The sequence below is a fragment of the Equus przewalskii genome, chromosome 14, assembly GCF_037783145.1.
Source record: "Equus przewalskii isolate Varuska chromosome 14, EquPr2, whole genome shotgun sequence".
In the NCBI taxonomy this organism is placed as follows: domain Eukaryota; kingdom Metazoa; phylum Chordata; class Mammalia; order Perissodactyla; family Equidae; genus Equus; species Equus przewalskii.
The window spans coordinates 38,851,129-38,872,252 of record NC_091844.1 but is presented as its reverse complement, the minus strand read 5'-3'; the positions used below and the strand labels follow the sequence as shown (position 1 = coordinate 38,872,252).

The following is a 21,124-nucleotide window of genomic DNA, read 5'->3' as shown; positions in this document are numbered from 1 at the left end:
TCCAAGAAACTTTGTCCTTTTAAGAGAGAAAAAAACAAATTCTAGTTTGCATCTGTATACTATTGATATTAAAGTTCATTTAAAAACCTTATAATAAATCCATTCAGTCTTAGCCAGCTTGAACACAAGAGATTAATATCTCTTACTCTTGTTTTTTTCCCCTAAAGACCCTTTACAGCTTTCTATATTGATTTAGGTTTTTGTCCTTCACTTTCCTCTTTCTCATTCTGGAACAATCTTTAAGCAACCTCTGAACAACTACTTTAGGACAAAATTATTCTTTTTTTCCCCTTAACAAAAAACACACCCTGCATTCCTTGAATACTTTTTTTTTCTTTTCCAAATCCACACTTTTATTTATTTACTTTTTGCTGAGGCTGCTGTGACACTGTAGAGTTTCCCCCTGGGCCACGGAGCTGGGCTGCTGGAACTCCACCCAGCCCCAGTCCTCTCTCCCAGGATCTCGGGGAGCCCCTTGCCCTGTCTGGGGGACAGTATTTACTTTTCAATAAATTAAAATCCTTGAAGGGTCCAGCATCACACAGATTTTGTGTCCTATGGCCTTAGCAGGAAGGTTGCTTTGGAACTTGGCACGAACCATGCCACTGCTCCCATGAGCACGAGTTACCTTTCCCCAGATTACTCTGATTTTGTTAGGTTTGCCACCAGGAGTCACTTTGTTGTTCTTTGCTTTGTACACATAAGCACATCTCTTGCCTAGATAGAATTCAGTTTCACCTTGAGCATAAACACCTTCAGTTTTAAGAAGGGCTGTGTGCTCCCTCTGCTTTTGGAGACACTGCTTATAGCCAGTAAAAATGGCCTTAGACCACAGCTTTCTAGACATACTTGTCGTTTTAGAAGTCCTGTCTCCAGGAGGCCTCTGCAGCTTCCAAGATGGCAGAAACAGCCCTTGAATACCTTCATAGAGAGAGATTTTCCTTAACCCTATTGTTTCTAATAGTTCCATTTACATATAAAATTGATTATAATTTTTAACCAGTAGTAATCTTTATTTTACAGCAAAAACTAGGTAATAGACAATTGTGAATTGCCTGTTATATACCAGCATTTTGTAGCAGACCAGGAAATTTTATGAAATATTGTCTCATAACTTCTAGACATATATGCTTCTTCATAGTACAGCTTCTCTATGTGGCAAAAAAGAACATGTTTATTAACAAACCTAAATATCTTTAGTCTCTCTGTAAAAATAAGAAGCCAAAAATATATAAACTTAAATTCATATTCAGTAATTAATGTTTATATGTTTTATCTTATTTAGAAATGGTCTAGATATTCAATAAATATCTATCATTTAACATAACAGTATAATTTTAAGGTTCAAGTTAGCAAAAAGGTTTTGGAAACTACTTCTAAGCAATCATATTATAAAACACAATTATTGTTGAAATTGTCAGGACAATGATTCAGTTTGATTAAAATCAAATCTACAAGTTTTATAATCTTAAACATCTAGTAAATATAATATTAACTTATTTGACTGGTAAATCCAAGTAGAATAAAATCTATGTCTGCATTATACTTAATGCTAACAACTCTGAGGACATTCCTGTTTTATTAAGCCAATAATATTAAACTAGTGCTATTTACCAAAGGTTTATCCAAATCATGTGAACTTGAAAATCATTTGGGTTAGTCCCTATATGTTTGAGAGTTTTAGGAATATTTAATTTATATAAGCATTTATTTTTCTCTAAGCCAATTAGAGTAGAGCTATTAGTTTAGTAATACCATCTGGAGGTAGAAAAATATTACATATACATAATGTATATACAGATAGACACAAGTAGAGACCTTTATGATTTTCATTCTAAAATTTTAGCCATGAGTCAGGCATAAACATAGTAATACAAAATTCACTAATTTATATATAAGAGTTGGTTCTCATCTTTGTCCCAGTTTATATTTTTATCTGAATTGTGTTTCTGATAGATGGAACAAGTTGTTATCTGCTCAATGTAAGGGTTAAAGCTTTTACCAATATTTGTGGAGGAGGCTTTTAAGATTTTCTTTTGTCCTGATGTATAATCTTATGGAGGCTGTGGACTAAATTTTGTTTCCAATTAACCTTTTTAGCCAGGTGGTTGCTTTTGGGAGTCCCTAGGGGAAGGGGCCAGGGGCCTAAAGTTCCAATGACTCTAGGGAGTTGAGGGCCTGGAATGGGAAGGGAAAGTTCTTAGAGGAGCCAGCTTGGGTGATCTTAAGTTTTCTCAAAGAAGCCATTGGAGTTCTAAATTATTCTTAGTAAAGTCATGCCAACAAGAAAGGAAGTGGACAAGTGCTGTAGTGGCAGAGCATGTAGTTAGCAGGGGTTTGAGAAGGAGAGTTTCAGTTGACTAAGTTCCCAGGACAGGGGCAGGATCAAGTAAGGAGAACAGAGGGGCTTTAAAACAAAAATCCAAGAAGAACTTGCAGCCTGAGAGGAGGACAGAGAGGCTTCGAAACAAAGAGCAGAGAGACCTTGAAACCAAAGCCAAGAACTTTGAGCCAGAGGTCCCTTTCGAGTGAAGAAGCATGGGACTCTAATCCAGCTTCAGAGAGTATATTCATTCAATATGTGACTCAAACCATAAGCCTTTTTAACCATAGATGCAATAGGCATCCCCCTAAAAAAGATGCAGAAGATGCAGCCCCCTTGATCCAGTCATTCTCAAAGACTACAAAAGAGAGGAGCAAAGACCCTTGTTGCCACAAGTGGTAAGAATGGTGTTTGTGAAAGCCCATGTCTTCATTCTTCTACAGAAGTGAGATGCCTCTGATCACTAATCCTCTAATCCGTGACACTGGGCAGGTGATACTGAGATGGGACTTCTCAGCACTAGCAAGGCGGTGCAGAAAGAGGACACAGGTCCTTATGGGCTGAGCCCCTTTATTTAGACGAACTCTCCTGAGAGCTCACAGTTGGTAGGAAGGTGTCTCAGGCCTCCACCTTATGGCTGGCTGCTTGTAGACGCAGACCCAACAGTCTGCTCCCCACAGAAGATAGAAAATCAGTGAGAGAACGTTCTCCCTAGATCCAAGCCATGCACTCAGGACACAAAAAACAGGACATAGTGGCTATCGCTGGGAGGCAATGGATCTATAACAAGAATACTCAAACCAAGAGTCACAATACCAAAGAACTAGTTCCTACAAGTGTTTTCTCTGGTAATTGTAAGTTTAGGAAAATCCCTTTTAGAAAAGACAAGGAGAGGCTCTTGTCATCCTTGCTCATTGGACACTGAGCAGAGATCCAGGAATCTGCCTGGTAAAAAAGTTTACCTTCACCGGCTAGATCAGAGGGCTCAAGATCTCAGCTGTTTGTTTAATGTTAATTCAAATCCATAAACAAACATTAGGGAAAGGATTTAAATAGTCATCTTAAGCTTTGTTATTTAAAAAAAAAAGTAAAGCAAAGGGCCCGCCAGGCGTAGCAGTTAAGTGCAGCCAATGCTTCGCTGGCCTGGGGTTCACCGTTTCTGATCCCAGGCACCGACCTACGCAGGGTGTATCAAGCCATGCTGTGGCAGGCGTCTCACATATAAAGTAGAGGAAGATGGGCACAGATGTTAGCTCGGGGATAATCTTCCTCAAAAAAAAAAAAAAAAAGTAAAACAAAAAACCTCCTGAATATTCACTTTAAAATAATTACTGAAGAAAATTGAAAAGGAAGGTAGAGGCACGTGTTAAAGGCCCCCTCATCCATTAAAACAAAACACATTTTTCAGATTCTTTCAGAGTCATTCTCTTTGATTATAACTTTTGTTGTTTTTATCATAAAATGATTTTTGTAAGTTTAACTTTTAGGTACCCCTTGAATTACATACGGAAATATTTTAAAATGCCACCTAGTTTGAGTAAAATCCTCTATTTTCTGTATAAGGACAGGATTTACAGTCTTTTTTTGAGACTGGTTTTCTGCTCTTGCCAAAGATTCTTACGTTAGTTTCTGGACTGACTGCTTTTCTGGCTGAGTTGAAATCATCATAAACTTATGTCAACTATAAAATCTTGGTCTTAAAATAGAGGCAAACCAGTAAAAGGAAACTTATAGAAAGGAAAAGGGCATTCTACTTGTCAATGTTTTACTGATCATCTTTGACATTAAAAAATACCCAACTGCCTCTTGTTTCTATTTTAGGATTTTGAGTTTATTGTTTAACCCATTCTCTAACAAACCCAAATGTCTGTGGTTTTTTCCTTCAGTTCCCATTATGAGTTATAAATAAAGATTTTTAGAGAATTATCTGCCGTTAGGAAAGCAGGAAACTGCTCATGAAATAACCCTAAATGAGAGAAGGAAGAAAAAATGAAAAATGTTTCTTGAGTGTCTACTGTGCGTGTACTATTGCATGCTTTCATTCATTTTATTGTTAGTGCCATCGAGTCGATTCTGACTCCTTGTGACTCTGTGTTCTGCAGATCAGAACCCTGCTCTGTCTTTTTGTGTCCTCCTCTCACCTTCTAGTACTATATCAGACAATGCTCCCTTGCTAATCACAGGGTTTTCATGGCCATTTTTTTCACAAGTGGGTGGCCAGGTCCTTCTTCCTCATCATAGTCTGGAAGCTCTACTGAAACCTGTTCACCATGGGTGACCCTGGTGGTGTTGGAAATACCGCTGGCATTGCTTTCAGCATCACAGCAACAGGCAGCCACCACAGTGTGACAGCCGACAGACAGGTGGTGTGGTTCCCTGAGCGGGAAATGAACACAGGCTGTGGTGGTGAGAATGCCGATTGTTGACCACTAGACCACCAGAACTGGCTGTCTTTTTTTTTTTTTAAAGATCAGCAGCTGAGCTAACATCTGTTGCCAATCTTTTTTTTCTTCTTCTTCTTCTTCTTCTCCTCCCCAAAGCTCCCCAGTACATAGTTGTATATTCTAATTGCAGGTTCTACTAGTTGTGCTATGTGGGATGCCACCTCAGCATGGCCTGAAGAGCAGTGCTAGGTCTGCACCCAGGATCTGAACCAGCGAAACTCTGGGCCGCCAAAGTGGAGTGCACAAACTTAACCACTTGGCCACGGAGCGGCCCCAGAACTGGCCATCTTATACATTATCTCATTTAAATCTTGTCACTGTCATTTCAGATTAGTATTGCTAGTTCTATTTGAAAATGGAAGAAATGGAGGCTCAGAGAAGTTTAGTAACTTGTCTAAGATTTTTTTAATCTTACACCAAAAGCAAAAGCAAGAAGAGCAAAAAGAAGCAAGTGGGACTACATCAAACTCAAAAGCTTCGGCACAGCAAACGAAAGCATCAACAAAATCAAAAGGCAACCTACTAAATGGGAGAAAATAATTGCGAATATTATGTCTGATACGGGGCTAGTATCCAAAAATATACAAAGAACTCATACAACTCAATAGCAAAAAGACAAACAATCTGATTAAGAAATGGGCAGAAGATCTGAATAGACATTTTTCCAAAGAAGACATACGGATGGCCAATAGGTACATGAACAGATGTTGAACATCATCAGTCATCAGGGAAATGCAAATAAAAAGCACAATGAGATAGCATCTCACACCTGTAGAATGGCTGTTTTCAAAAAAACAAGAAATAAGTATTGACGAGTATGTGGAGAAAAGAGAACCCTGTGCATTGTTGGTGGGAATGTATATTGGTGCAACCACTGTTGGAAAACAGTATACAGTTCCTCAGAAAATTAAAAATAGAACTACCATATGATCCAACAATTCTACTTCTGGGTATTTATCCGAAGAAAATGAAAACAGTAGTTTGAAAAGATATATACACCCCTATGTTCATTGCAGCATTATCTACAATAGCCAAGGTATGGAAACAACCTACGTGTCCATTGATGGATGAATGGATAAAGAAATTGTGGTATGGTAACATGTCACTTAATGACGGGGATGCATTTTGAGAAATGTGTCATTATGTGATTTCATTGTTGTGCAAACATCATTGAGTATACTGAAGGGGAACAAAATTTGCCACCCCAAAGTGCCTCTTTAAAATGAGTTATTTTAGGCTGATTTTTTTTTTTCTTTGAGGAAGATTAGCCCTGAGCTAACTGCTGCTAATCCTCCTCTTTTTTCTGAGGAAGAGTGGCCCTGAGCTCACATCTGTGCCCATCTTCCTCTACTTTATATGTGGGATGCTTACCACAGCATGGCTTGCCAAGCACTGCCATGTCTGAACCGGCGAAACCCAGGCTGCCAAAGTGGAACATGCGCACTTAACTGCTGTGCCACCGGGCCAGCCCTAGGCTGATTATTTTTAATAAACAAAAGACTCAGAAAGTTTTTCTTGTTACTCCCCCTTAACTGCCAAAAGGAATTCAAATTAAAAAAACCCGTCTCAGGAAGCGAACTAACACCTTATCATAACATGAACTAGGTGGTAGACAGGGAGGAACCTAGAAAAGCCTCTTTGTTGGGCTCCCCTCTGTAGTCTTCTGTTTCTTTGTGGGCAAACACTTGTTTTTCAAAGTTTGCTCCTTTTCGTCTACCTGTGAATTGCCTTCTTTTCCACAGTGGAATATTATTCAGCTGTAAAAAGAATGAAATCTTACCATTTGCAACAACACGGATGGATCTTGAGGGCATTATGCTAAGTGAAATAAGTCCAACAGAGAAAGAAGAATACCGTATGATCTCTCTTATATGTGGAATCTCAGAAAAAAAAAAATCCCTCCAAGCTCATAGATACAGAGAAAAGATTGGGTTGCAAGAGATAGGGGGTAGGGGTGGGAGAAATGATGACCCATCATTGGTTTTTTTTTAGTTTAAATAAATTAAATAATTTTTTTTTAAGTTATAAACAGTATTAAACAGCAATAGTGAAAAAAACCCAAAAAATTATTTACCTGAGACCTCTCACTGAATCTAGTCTAGTTTGTCAGACCCAGTCTGACTTCAGACCCAGTCTGGACAAAAACATCTCAAATAAAGTCTGAGAGCTCAAAGAGAAAAGCTATGGAGCTTGGATATCCCAGAGGGACTTAGTTGTGACCTCTTGACACAGTGAGAAAGCAGTGAGCACAATGGGCTCAGTGGGTACTTATGCCTGCCGGTTGCTCATTGCTCCCTGGAGTTATCAGGAGTCTCCCGTGGATCCCTCTTCTGACACCAGAACTGTTAAAAGGTAAAATTTCATCTTTTAACACATTAAAAATTTAAAGCACATTAAAAATTTTAAGAATTTATTTGAGCAAAAATTCATTAGAATCAGGCAGAAATTTGATTAAATTGCTTAAAATCATGAAGACTGGTTTGTATTATACTGTAGTTGTAAACGTACAGACCCATAACAAAAACACTTCTAAGTTTGGTGAAAGATTAAATACCCACAATTTCATCATCGTACCAAGACAATTTTCATTTTAATAATTCTTTCCAGTCTTTGTTTATACACCTTTATTTTTATGTAGTAGCAGTCATAATGTATAAGTTGTATCTGATTTTTACACTAAAATGTAGACAGTTCTACATTTTCTGGGAGCAGATGTTATTTCCATTACCCTACTGTTAGGATGTGTTAGATCATATTAAATAATTTTTGGTTTTAGAAATACATTTTTCCTTGTTTCTATATAGTGTTAGTAATTATTTTTAATGATTATGTAATATTGTATTGATATTTTACTTGTTTAGTGCACATTGTGATTGTTTCTAGAATTTCTTATAGATAACATTTTAATTAGTGCTTTTATACATAGTTTTTGCTTCTTTTGAATTATTTATTGGATTTATTTCTGAGAATTGGGTTGTTAGATTGGAGGTTATGAACATATTGACTGTATTTTGTCATGTTGCTTTCCATGTGGCTTTTCCACTTTATAAATAACTCAGTATACTAGCTTTACTGTTTTCTGGTCAACATTGTTTAAAATTATGTTTTGTTTTGTTCATGTAGTTATACATGGTATCTTAAGTTTGCTTAAATCTTTGATGGTGTTCAGGACATGCTACCCCAAAATATGGCACCTTGGCATACTGAATATTTTAAACTGAAGGAGTTTGAGAAAAGGCAGAGCAGGAAGGTCACTCTGAGCTCCCTCTCACCCTTCTTCCCTGAAACACGCAATTAAACCCCCATGTGAGAGGTGCCCTCCCTTTTCCCAGATATCTCCAAGGATAGAGAGCTGCCAAGAAAAGTCCTAACAATATGGCCTTGCTAAGTTTCTCCCAGTTTACAATAATTACATCATTATTCCTTAACCTCATCATATTTCTCCGTGAATGTCCTCTCTCTCAAACCTAACATAAAAGTACACAGGTCTAACCATTTCTTTGGGCCTTCATTTCCTGATGAAAGCTCCCGTGTCACGTAAATCTTAAATAAATTTGTGTTTTTCTCCTGTTAATCTCTCTGTGTTAGTTTAATTTTCAGAGTCAGCCAGGGACCCGAAGAGGATTGAGGAAAACCTTTTCCTCCCCTACATCTGCTTTTGTTTTAATATGGCTGAGGATTGTTTCACCAAGTGTTTCTTATTTGTATGTTCTCTCATGTGAATTGTGTTTTCATATCCTTTGCCTATATATGTATTGAAATCTTGATATCTTATATAAAAATGCTGAAGTTAACTTTTTGTGTTTAACATGTAAAGATTTTCAGGAAAGGAAATGTTGCTAGGACAAGGAAAAGATGTGTGATGTAATAGAAATCTTAGTATACGTATACTTATAGTATACATGACTATGAGTGTTAGAAAAAGAATGTGTATTTGTTGGAAATAATGTGTGATTAATAGGAATAAGGGGAGACATTTTCTGAAATCCCAGTTTGTGTTGGACCTTAGGGCAGACATTTTATAAAATGTTATTTTATTTAATTCTCACAATACTATGAGCTAGATATTTTTCTATTTTACAAATGAGGAAACTGAGACAAAAATTATCAGCTTTCCCAAGGAAATACAAGTTGTTCATAAAAGCACTATTATTGAATTGGTTAATTTCTTCATGGCTGAGAAATATTACCCATAATCTGCATACTTTGAATCTGGAAACTCGAGTCCTTTAGTTCTAAGAATCTTTTTATATAATTTTTTGGATAATTTCTTCCACACCATTTTATTTATTTATTTATTTTCTAATTTTGGAACTCCTAATATTCAGGGTTATGCCTTCTTGCCTGATTTCTTTCTTTCTTTTTTCTCCTATTTTCTGTCTCTTTGCATTTTTTATCAACTTTCTGAAAATTTTCTCAACTATGATCTGTAAAATTTTCTATTTCTGCTATTTTATTAATTTCCAGGAGTTCTTATTTGTTCCGTTGTGTTAATCCATTCTGATACTTATGTGGACAGTCTCTTGTTTATTTCTGATAATATTAATTATAGGTCATATTTTGAATTTTTAAAAATTTCCTAAATTTTCTATTCCTTTACATTTTTTTTTCTGTTTATTTTGGCCTCTGTCTTTCATGTTGGAGGTTTTCCTCAAAGATTTGGTGCTTCTTTACTGTCATTCATGTTTGTGAGTGATCCTTTAAAAGGTTGATTATAAGCCTTGTATTAGCATGGCTGAGGGCCTACTGAACTTAGTTATAGGCTACTCATGCTTGTACCCTGCAGTCAGTATCTGTAAGTCCATTCTCTTGGTGAGATTGTTCCCTAGAGAAGAATCTTCCAACACTCCTGCCTGGAAGTCCAGTTGCCAGTGTTCTTGGAGCCTCTTGCATAATGAAGTATTTGGTTGGTCTTTGCTCTCAGTTTTTGGGAGGGAGGCTTTAAATCTTTGAAGTGATAGGACTCTTTGTTATTTACAGTAGGCCCCTCACACCGTACTTGGTAGTTTTTGCCTAGATAATGAAACCCCAGTAAAAACTCTAGACTTTTGGGGCCGGCCCCCGTGGCTGAGTGGTTAAGTTCGCGAGCTCCGGCGGCCCAGGGTTTCATGGGTTCAGATCCGTGGCACGGACATGGCACCACTCATCAGGCCACGCTGATGCGGTGTCCCACATGCCACAACTAGAAGGACCCACAACTAAAATGTACAACTATGTACTGGAGGGATTTGGGGGAAAAAAGCAGGGAAAAAAAACCTCTGGATTTTTATTCCTGGATGAGTTTTCCTGGCAAACAGAACTGGTACTGTGTGTATTGTTATGCATCGATGGGTCAGGGGGGTGATGCGTCCTGACTCTACAGGGAGAGGACGTGGAAACTGCATTTGGGATCCTCTCAGAACTTGCCCTGTGCATCTCTTCTTTTGTCCAGTCCTGATTGATGTCGTTTTTTGCTACAATAATACTGTAATTGTAAGTATAGTGCTTTTCTGAGTTCTGTTATGTGTTCTGCTGAATTATTGAACTTAAGTGGATAGTGGAAACCCCTGAATTTATAGCTAGTTGGACAGAAGCACAGGTGGCTTGGAATCCCCTGGCTCCGTGACTGTTGTCTGAAGTAGTGTCCTCCTTGTGAAGGATTGTGCCCTTAACTTGTGAAGTTTGCCCCAGCTCTGGGTAGTTCTTGTCACAACTGCACTGCAGAGTCAGTGGGACAGGGGACTGGGCACCCTATCATTCAATATATAGAATTACACTTCACCTCCCAGTTTTCAGAGTGGGTCCTTTGCCCTGAGCTATGCCTAGAGTACTTGAGTCCAGAGCCCTCTGTTTCACTGTGTAGAACAGAAACTCATAGTCTTCCACCAGGGGCAATGATGGGGTGGTGGCTGGGTTAAGTAAGCAGATTTTCAACCATTTCTCCAGTTTCTAACTCCACTTTCACTAAGAAGTACCCAGTGCTTCCCATTCCTTTGTGTCTCTGGAGTCCTACAGTGGGAATTGCTTGCTTCTTAGCTGTGCCAGAGAAATCTTTGTACCCAGAAGTCCTAACACCCTTTTCTTACTGTTTTCTATTCTTTCTCCCGTCGTCTTCTTTATATTTTTCTTTTTTTGTGTATGATAAAAAAATTGAAAGTTGAGTAGTTTTTCTGTACCCATTATTACCTGAATTTTATGTTTTCAACTAGTTGACTTTACAGTGTCTGAGATCTAAATAAGTGTTCTATTTAATATTCAGAATGGCAGGTAGCTAGGTGTACTTATTTTGCTGTAGATGTCTGTAATTAAAAATTCTGAAATTACTGTGATCAGGCTTTTATTAATATGGAAGCATAAACATGGAAATAAAATTTACTGTAAAAATATTCTCAAATACTTTTTCTTTAATTTCTGTAATTTGAAGCTGACAATTTCTGATAAGTTAAGTATCTTATTAAGACTATTTGGATTAGCAGTGTGATTTGTCTGCTAGGCCTAGCTACCCCAAGTAGGATTGTTTCAAACACTAGAGCAGAAACTACTTCAACAGAGAAGATCATAGATGTGATCTGTAGGCTCCCCTACTAGACTGTAAACATAGTGTGAGCAGGTATTTCAACATGATGTCGAGCTTTGTGGACACATAGTAAATAGATCAATTGACCAACTCTGACTAAAGTATATGAAATCTTATACATAACCAAGCAAGATCTTAGTTAAAAAGCCAATTGCAATTTTAGTTAGGGATAGAAGTTTAAAAATCCACCAGAGTAATTACTAAATGTGAAAAAATGGCTGCTGCAAGGTTTTGAGTTATCTTTAAGAGCAAGATAAATCTCAAGGACAGGAGTTGGAGCCTCAAAGTTCAGCTACTCTTCTCATGTGGAGACTCCATTGCCTTTTTTCCTCAGTATTTTGTTAATTTTTTGCCTTAGAAAACTTTACTAAGAATTTTCAGACATACAAAAAGGTAGGTAAGTTGTTGATATTGAAGTATCAAGGCTTGATTCCATTAAGGAAATAAGGAAGCTCCATAAAGCTGCCCTGAAAATACTGGGAAGTTTACTAGGTTTACCTACTTGCTAAGCATACATCCTAGAACAAGTGATTAAAGTTCGTATGAGCACAATGACCAATTGTTGCGTATCAAAGACCTTTCCAGTTGCTTGAGGCTGTTTTGAAATTGTGGATGTTCAGTCTTCAGTTGTCACGGGTGTTCTTTTACTTGGGTATATTTAACCTGATTCCACACTCCCTCTAATACGGTGTGTACTTTTATTTTTTCTCATTTCCACCTAGCTCTCTGTCACCAGATTTGGGGCTTGGTTAACTGTTCAACTGTCTGCCCTTCATTGGACGTTAAAGCAGCCAATAAACTGGAAAGTTCCTTACACAGTGACTATTACATAGTAGTTGCACAACAAGTCATTGAGCATTGGATTGTATTCACAGGTGCTCAAGGTGAGCCCATCACTGGCCAAATTTTTGTCTTATGAAACCATAGTAATTTCTTTTTTTAATGTGTAAACTTGTTAAATTAGCATGCAGAATATGGCAATAATACCCAATAGAAGCACCAGTTAATTGTGTATTAAATCTAGTAATGGGAGGGGGCCGGCCCCGTGGCCGAGTGGTTAAGTTTGTATACTCCGCTATGGTGGCCCAGGGTTTCTCTGGTTTGGATCCCAGGCGCGGACATGGCACCACTCATCATGCCACGCTGAGGTGGCGTCCCATGTACTACAACTAGAAGGACCCACAATTAAAATATACAACTATATATTTGAGGGACTTGGGGAGAAAAAGCAGAAAGAAAGAAAGAAAAAAAAAGATTGGCAACTGTTGTTAGCTCAGGTGCCAATCTTTAAAAAAAAAAATCTAGTAATGGCAACTATGCATTTGCCTCTGAAATATGAATTTGATTTCACTTCTGTTTTTAGCTGTACCAAATGAAACAGGTTGAACTTTGTGTACAAAGGCTCTGGTAATCGTTGTCTAAATAGAAATTCTCATTAAAGAAAATTTGGGAAATATAGAAGAATAAGAAGATATTCTCTAATTTTAATAGTGACAACTGTTTTGGTATTTGCTTTCCCTTTGTGTTTGGCGGTGGGGTGGAGGCAAGAAGCCTCTGATCTTTTTTGTGTATTTTAAAACATTATAGACTTGTACTAAAGAATTCCAAATAATTTATGTAGTTGCTTTGCCCTTAAGAAGGTGGAACATAACTTCCTTAAGTGTGGGCTGTTCATAGTGACTTCTTCCAAAGAGTTGAATATAGAAAAGGGGAAAAAAGAGTTATTTTATAATGGAGAAACCTCAGCCAGGTATCATTAACAGTGTTAAGCCGTGTTGATAGTGTGTACCCTTGAAATGGTGTGATGAGAATGGCAATTTACCTTTGTGACCTCAAAAAACCCATAACCTCAGTCTAACCATGAGGAAAATAGTAGATATAGATTCCAGTTGAGGGACATTCTACAAAATACATGACCAGTACTCCTCAAAGCTGTCAAGGTTATCAAAACAGGGAAAGTTTGAGAAACTCACTGCCAAGGGAAGCTAAGGAGACACAATGACTAAATGTAATGTAACTTGGATGGGATCCTGGAACATAAAAAGGACATTCAGTAAGAACTACAGAAATATGAATAAAGTACAGGCTGTAGTTAATAATGTAACAATATTGGTTCATTAATTGTCACAAGTGTACATACTAATAATGTAAGATATTAATAAACTGAGAAATTGAGTGTTTGATATATTGAAACTCTGTATTATCTGTACAACTTTTCTGTAAATCTATTCTAAAATTAAAGTTTTATTAAAAACGTAAAAAAGAAAATTACAGATACTAATAGAGCCTATATATGCCTCTACATACCTCTCAGATTTCATTCTCTCTGTCCTCTAAAGTAACCACTATTCTGCATTAGGTGTTCATTAGTCTCATATAAATCTCCTAATTTTATATTTTTACTGCATATGTATTTTAATTTATAGTATTTTTCATCTTACGAAGTTTCATACAAATAGTATCATACTTTCTATATTTGTCTGCAGTTGCTTTTTTGTTATTGTTCAACATTATGTATTTGTGCTTCATCTATATTGGTTGATGTAATTCTATTTCATGTATTGTATTGTAGTCCATTGTTTGAATGTCACTATCCATGTTTTTGTTCTGGACATTTGGATTGATTCTAATTTGTTCCTGTTACCAACATTGTTGCAATAACCATTCTTGTACAGGACTCCTAGTGCATAGATACAACAGTTCCTCTAAGGTTTTTACATTGCAGAGGAGTTGCTGACTTCTGGAATGTGTAATTCTTAAATTTTGGTAGATAATGCGTAATTGTTCTCCAAAAATGTTATATTCCCAACAACACTATGTGAGAAATATTGATGAGGAAGTCAGTATTTAGTATTGTGGGGCATTTTACTCTTTGCCAATATAATGGAGGGGAAATGGTATTAGTTTACATTTTCTTGATTACCAGTCAGGTTGAATGTATTTTTTATTGATTGATTATTTAGGTTTCCTTTTCTATGAATTCTCTGCTCATATTTCTGGTCAGGTTTTTAGGTGGTAGTCTTTTTGATATGAAAGTTCTTTATATATTCTGCATACTGCTCTTTTGTTATCTATATGCTTTACAAAATCTCGATATTTTGTTTGAATTTATAACTTTAAAAAATGGTATCTTTGTAAGAAATTATCTTTATTTTTTGCTTTTTAAAAAAATTTAGTATCAGATAGGAGTGACGTCAGCATCATGGCACAGTGAGCTCTCCCCATAGACTCTCCCCATTAAGATACATTGATAAGGACATTCACATACTGACCGAGGACATTCACACAACACAAAAGATGTCTGAGAGACCCATGCAGGCATACGTTTGAAGGTGGAGGTGCTAGACCCCCTGGAGGAAGTGGAAGGAGATAAGGGGATCTCCTCTCCCTCCCCTAATGGCAGTGACCCAGGGTGTGGGACCATGCATGGCTCTGAGAGGAGAGAGAGGAGGGGTGGCCCTCTGCAGGAACACCATCTCTCTCCAAGCTCCCTCACACCCTGTGGGAAAACCCTACACAGAGGTGGCTAAGCTGTTGCAGTGGTGTCTTCCTCAAGCCAGCACCCCAGGGGAGCAGATAGCAAGGGCAGAGTGAGAATGCCCCCAGGATCAGGCAGGCAAAGAAAGTGCTCCTCCCCGCACCGGGTGTTCCAGCTCAGCTGGTCAGCCAGAGTGCGTGCACATGCCATACAAAAGCAGCAGCTCTGAGGGAGCAAGCTGGGGATCACAGTGGGCTCAGAATACACAGCTCTTGACCCCCACACAGTGGTGAGAGGTGGAAGCAGTGACCAGATACTATCACGTTGAGGATGTTCAAAGCTACACCATCAAACAGTATGAAAACATATATTAATACTCCAGACCAGAACGAAAACGACAAGCACCCAGAAATCAATCCTGAAGGTACAGAAATCTATAAATGACAGAGAATTTGAAATACCCATCATAACAAAACTCAACAAATTATAAGAAATACCAATAGACTGTTCAATGAAATCAGGAACTTCTTCACACAAGAGATTGAAACTATAAAGAACCACCCAGGAATGTTGGAGATGAAAAACAATGGATGAGATAAAGAAAAATCTGGACTCCCTAAACAATAGAGCTGATATTATGGGGGACAGAAGTAGCAATTCATAGGGCAGAAATATAGAAATGCTTCAGGTAGAGGAGGAGAGAGAACTAAAACTAAAAGAAATGAAGAAATTCTCCAAGAAATATCCAACTCAAATAAGAAATGCAACATAATGATTACAGGTATTCCAGAGGGAGAAGAGAAGGAGAATGGAGCAGAAAGCTTGTTCAAAGAACTGATAGCTGAGAGCTTCCCAGACCTGGACAAGGAGCTGGAAATACAAGTGAAAGAAGCCAATAGATATCCTAATATATCAATGTAGAAAGACCTTCTCCAAGAGATATAGTAGTAAAGCAGGCAGAAATCAATGACAAAGAAAAAAATGTTAAGGGCAGCAAGGCAGAAGAAAATAACTTTCAAAGGAACCCCTCTCAGGGTTCAGTGGATTTCTCAGCAGAAACCTTACAAGCTAGGAGAGAGTGGAATGATATATTCAAAATTCTGAAAGACAGAAACTTTCAGACAAGAATACTCTATCCAGTGAAAATATTCTTCAGATATAATGGAGAAATGAAAACTTTCCCAGATAAACAAAAGCTGAGGGAATTCATCACCACAGGATACCCCCCCCCCCCCACACACACAAGAACTGCTCACTAAGGCCCTCATACCTGAAAAAGAAAAGATTTACAAAGCCTTGAGCAAGGAGATAGATAGGTAGACAACAATCAGAAAATGGCAGCTCTCTGTCAGGACAGTTTAGCAAACATTTAATTATAACCTTAAAAATAAAGGGAAGGAAAACATTAAAAATAAATCTCATCATTTTACCACAAATTCACAATACAAGATGGAATAAGTTGTGACAGTAATAACTTAGAAGGGGAAGAGTAAAGGGATGGAATCAGCTTAGTCTAAGGAACTAAGAGGCAGTCAGAAAATGGACTGTCTCATCTATGAGACTTTTTATACAAACCTCATGGTAATCACAAAAGAAATAATCAGAACAGAGACACTAATGATAAATGAAGAGAAAGCTAAGAAAACCACCATTGAAAACTACCAGACTGAATTGGGAGTCCAAAATACACGGGACAAGAAACAAGAGAAATACAGAAGAAGCAGAAAGTGAGTGATAAAATGGCAGTACTAAGCCCTCATATATCAATAATCACTCTAAATGTAAGTGGATTGAATTCTCCAATCAGAAGGCACATAGTGGCGGGGTGGATTAAAAAACAAGACACAACAATATGCTGCGTCCAGGAAACACATTTCAGCTCTGAAGACAAACACAGGCTCAGAGTGAACGGAGGGAAGATGATACTCCAAGCTAATGGCAAAAAAAAGAAAGCAAGTGTTGCCATATTTATGTCATAGAAAGTAGACTTCAAGACTAAACAGGTAATGAGAGACAAAGAGGAGCAGTCTATAATGATAAAAGAGACACTCCACCAAGAAGACGTGACACATATATATGCACCCAACACAGGAGCACCAAAGTACATAAAGCAACAAAAACAAACCTAAAAGGAGATATTAACAAAACACAATAATAAGTAGGGGACCTTAACACCCCACTTACATCAGTGGATAGATCATCCGGACAGAAAGTCAACAAAGAAATAGTGGATTTAAACGAAAAACTAGACCAGATGGACTTAATAGATATGTATACAACACTCCTTTCAAAACCAACAAATTACACATTCTTCTCAAGTGCATATGAAACATTCTCAAGGATAGACCATTTGTTGGGAAACAAGGCAAGCCTCAATAAATTTAAGAAAATTGAAATCATATTAAGTACCTTCTCTGACTATAATGCTATGAAACTAGGAACGAACTACAACAAAAAAGCTGGGCAAGTGACAAACATGTGGAGACTAAACAACATAGTACTGAACAACCAGTGGATCATTGAGGAAATTAAGAGAAATAAAAAAATATCTGGAGACAAATGAAAATGAAAATTCACCATAGCAATACTTATGGATGCAGCAAAAGCAGTCCTAAGAGGGAAACTCATAGCAATACAGACCCACTTTAATAGACAAGAAAAATCTCAGATAAGCAATCTTAAACTACAACTAACAGAATTAGAAGAAGAAGAACAAACAAAGCCCAAAGTCAGGGGAAAGAGGGAAATAATAAAAATTAGAGCAAAAATAAATGAAATGAAACAAACAAACAAAAAAAACAGCAGAAAGGATCAGTGAAAGTAAGGGCTGGTTCTTTGAGAAGATAACAAGCCCTTAGCCAAACTCACTAAGAAGAAAAAGAGAGAAGCCTTAAATAAATAAAATTAGAAATGGAAGGGGAGAGATTACAGTGGATTCCACAGATATACTAAGGATTATAAGAGAATACTATGAAAAACTATATGCCAACAAATTGGACAATCTATAAGAAATGGATAAATTCTGACTCATACAACCTCCCAAAACTGAACCAAGAAGAAACAGAGAATCTGAATAGAGCAGTCACAAGTAAAGAGATTGAAACAGTAATCAAATATGTCCCCCAAAATAAAAGTCCAAGACCAGATATCTTCTCTGGAGATTTCTACCAAACCTTCAAAGAAGATTTAATATCTGTCCTTCTCAAACTATTACAAAAAATTGAGGAAGATAGAACACTTCCTATCACATTCTACGAGGCCGCTATCACCCTGATCCCAAAGTTAGACAAGGACAACACAAAGAAGGAAAATTACAGGCTAATATAACTGATGAACATAAATGCAGAAATCCTCAACAAAATATTGGGAAACCAAATAGAGCAACACATTAAAAAGATCACATACCATGATCAAGTGAGATTTATACCAGGGACACAGGGGTGGTTCAACATATACAAATCAAACAATGCGATAACACCACATTAACAAAATGAGGAATAAAAACCACATGATCTCAGTAGACAGAAAGCATTTGACAGGATCTAACATCCGTTTTTGATAAAAACTCAATAAAGTAGGTATAGAAGGAAAGTACCTCAACATAATAAACGCTATATATGACAGACCCACAGCCAACATCATATACTCAAGGGGAAAAAGCTAGAAACCATCCCCCTGAGAATAGAAACAAGACAAGGATGCCAACTCTTGCCACTCTTGTTCAACATAGTACTGGGTATTTTGGCCAGAGCAGTTAGGCAAGAAAAAGAAGTAAAAGGAGTCCAAATAGGCACAGAAGAAGTGAAACTCTTGCTGTTTGCAGATGACATGATTTCATATACCAAGAACCCTAAAGAATCCATCAGAAACCTATTAGAAATAATCAACAACTACAGCACAGTTTCACAGTACAAAATCAGCTTACAAAAAGCAGTTGCATTTCTATACTCTAATAACACACTAATAGAGAATTCAACAATACAATCTCATTTGCATTTGCAATAAGAGGAATAAATATCTAGGAATAAACTTAACCAAGGAGGTGAAAGACCTATACAGTGAAAATTATAAGACATTATTGAAAGAAATTGGTGATGATATAAATAAATAGAAAGATATTCCATGCATATGGTTTGGAAGGATAAGAAATTGAGTATCGTTTATTTATCATACTACTTCAGTGTCTAGTTTGAGTTTTGGAAAATGTACATACCTGTGTAATCCACATTCGTGTCATCACCCTATTATCCTGTCATCGCCACAGAAAGTTCCCTTGTGCCCCTTCCCAGTCAACCCCACCTCTCCCTTAGGTAATAACTCTTCTGATTTCTCTTATAGATTAGTTTTGCTTGTTCTAGAACTTCACATACAGGGAATCATACAGTATATGTTCTTGGTACTTGATTTCTTTTATTCAGCATAATATCTGAAATTTATTCATGTTGTATCTATTAGTTTTATTTCAATAGACTATTTTTGAGAGCAATTTTAAGTTTACAGAAAAATTGAATGGAAAATATGGAGTGTTACCATATAACCCCCCACTCCCCTACCCCATGCAATTTCCCCTATTATTAATATCTTGCATTAGTGTAGTATGCATGTTACAATTGATAAGCTGATATTAATTACTTTATTAACTAAAGTCCATGGTTTACATTAGAGTTCACTCTTTGTATTGTATATTCTATTGGTACATTCTGTCTATACAAATGGATAATGACATGTGTCCACATTTATAGTATCAGGTTCTGTCCAGTACACAGAATAGTTTCACTGCCTGAAAAATCCCTTGTTCTCTACCTTTTGGCCCCTTCCTCTGAACTCCTGGCAACCACTAGTCTTTTTACTGTCTTCCGAGTGTTGTCTTTTATAGAATGTTATATCATTGGAATCATCCGGTATGCATCCTTTTCAGATTGTCTTCTTTCTTTTAGTAATATGCATTTAAGTTTCCTCCATGTCTTTTGTGGCTTGATAACTCACTTATTTTTCGTACTTAATAATCCATTGTCTGGATGTACCACAGTTTATTTATCCATTTACCTACTGAAGGACATCTTGGTTGCTTCCAAGTCTTGGCAATTATGAATAAAGCTGCTATAAACATCTGTGTGCAAGTTTTTGTGTGGATATAAGCTTTCACCTCCTTGGGGTAAATACGAAGGGGTGTGATTGCTGGATTGTAAGGTAAGAGTATGTTTAGTTTTGTAAGAAACTGCCAGTGTCATCCAAAATGGCTATTCCATTTTATATTCCTACCTCTAATGAATGAGAGTTCCTGTTGCTCCCCATCCTTGTCAGCATTTGTTGTTGCTTTTTCTGCATCTGTTGATATGAACATATGATTTTTCTTCTTTCTGTTGATGTGATGGATTTTATTAATTGACTTTTGAATGTTGAACCAGCCTTGCATACCTGGAATAAGTCTCAGTTTGTAGCAGTGTATAATTTTTTTTGCACATTATTGGATTCGATTTGCTAATATTTTTTTGAGGACTTTGCATTTGTATTCATGAGAGATATTGGTTTGTAGTTTTTCTTTCATATAATGTCTCTCTCTGGTTTTTGTATTAGAGTAATGCTGGTCTCATAAAATGAATTAGGAAGTATTCCTTCTGCTTCTATTTTCAGGAAGAGATTGTAGAGAACTGGTATGATTTCTTCCTTAAATGTTTGGTAGAACTCACCAGTGAACCCATCTGGACCTGGTACTTTCTGTTTTGGAAGTTTATTAACTATTGATTGTGTCTTAATAGATACAGACCTATTCAGATTATCGACTTCTCTTGTGTGAGTTTTGGTAGATTGTGAATTTCTAGGAATTGGTCTGTTTCTTCTAGGTTATCAAATTTGTGGGCCTAGAGTTCATAATATTCCTTTGTTATCCTTTTAATGTCAATGATATAATAGGGATGACCCCTCTTTCTTTTCTGATATTAGCAGTTTGTTTCTTCTCTTTTTCTTAGTCAACCTGGATAGAGGCGTATCAATTTTATTGATCGTTTTGAAGAACCAGCATTTGGTTTAATTTATTTTCTCAATTGATTTCCTGTTTTCAATTTCATTGATTTCTGCTCTAATTTTTATCATTTCTTTTCTTCTGCTTGCTTTGGATTTAATTTGCTCTTCTTTTTCTAGTTTCCTAAAGTGAAAGTTTAGATTATTGACTTTAGATCTTTCTTCTTTTCTAATATATTCATTCAATGCTATAAATTTTTGTGTAAGAATTGCTTTCACTGCATGCTATAGATTTAGATAGGTTTTATTTTCATTTTAAATTTTTTCAAAATATTTAAAAATTTCTCTTGAGACTCCTTTGA

The 21,124-nt window shown here is 36.9% G+C and overlaps 1 protein-coding gene and 1 pseudogene across 3 annotated transcripts in view; one reads left to right on the top strand and one right to left on the bottom strand.

Moving 5' to 3' along the window:
* Window positions 1-21,124, top strand: part of COMMD1 (copper metabolism domain containing 1) — a 226,624-nt gene that overhangs the window by 29,162 nt on the left and 176,338 nt on the right. The gene's annotated exons all lie outside the window — the stretch shown is intronic.
* LOC103557476 (large ribosomal subunit protein eL33 pseudogene) lies at window positions 496-862 on the bottom strand (annotated as a pseudogene).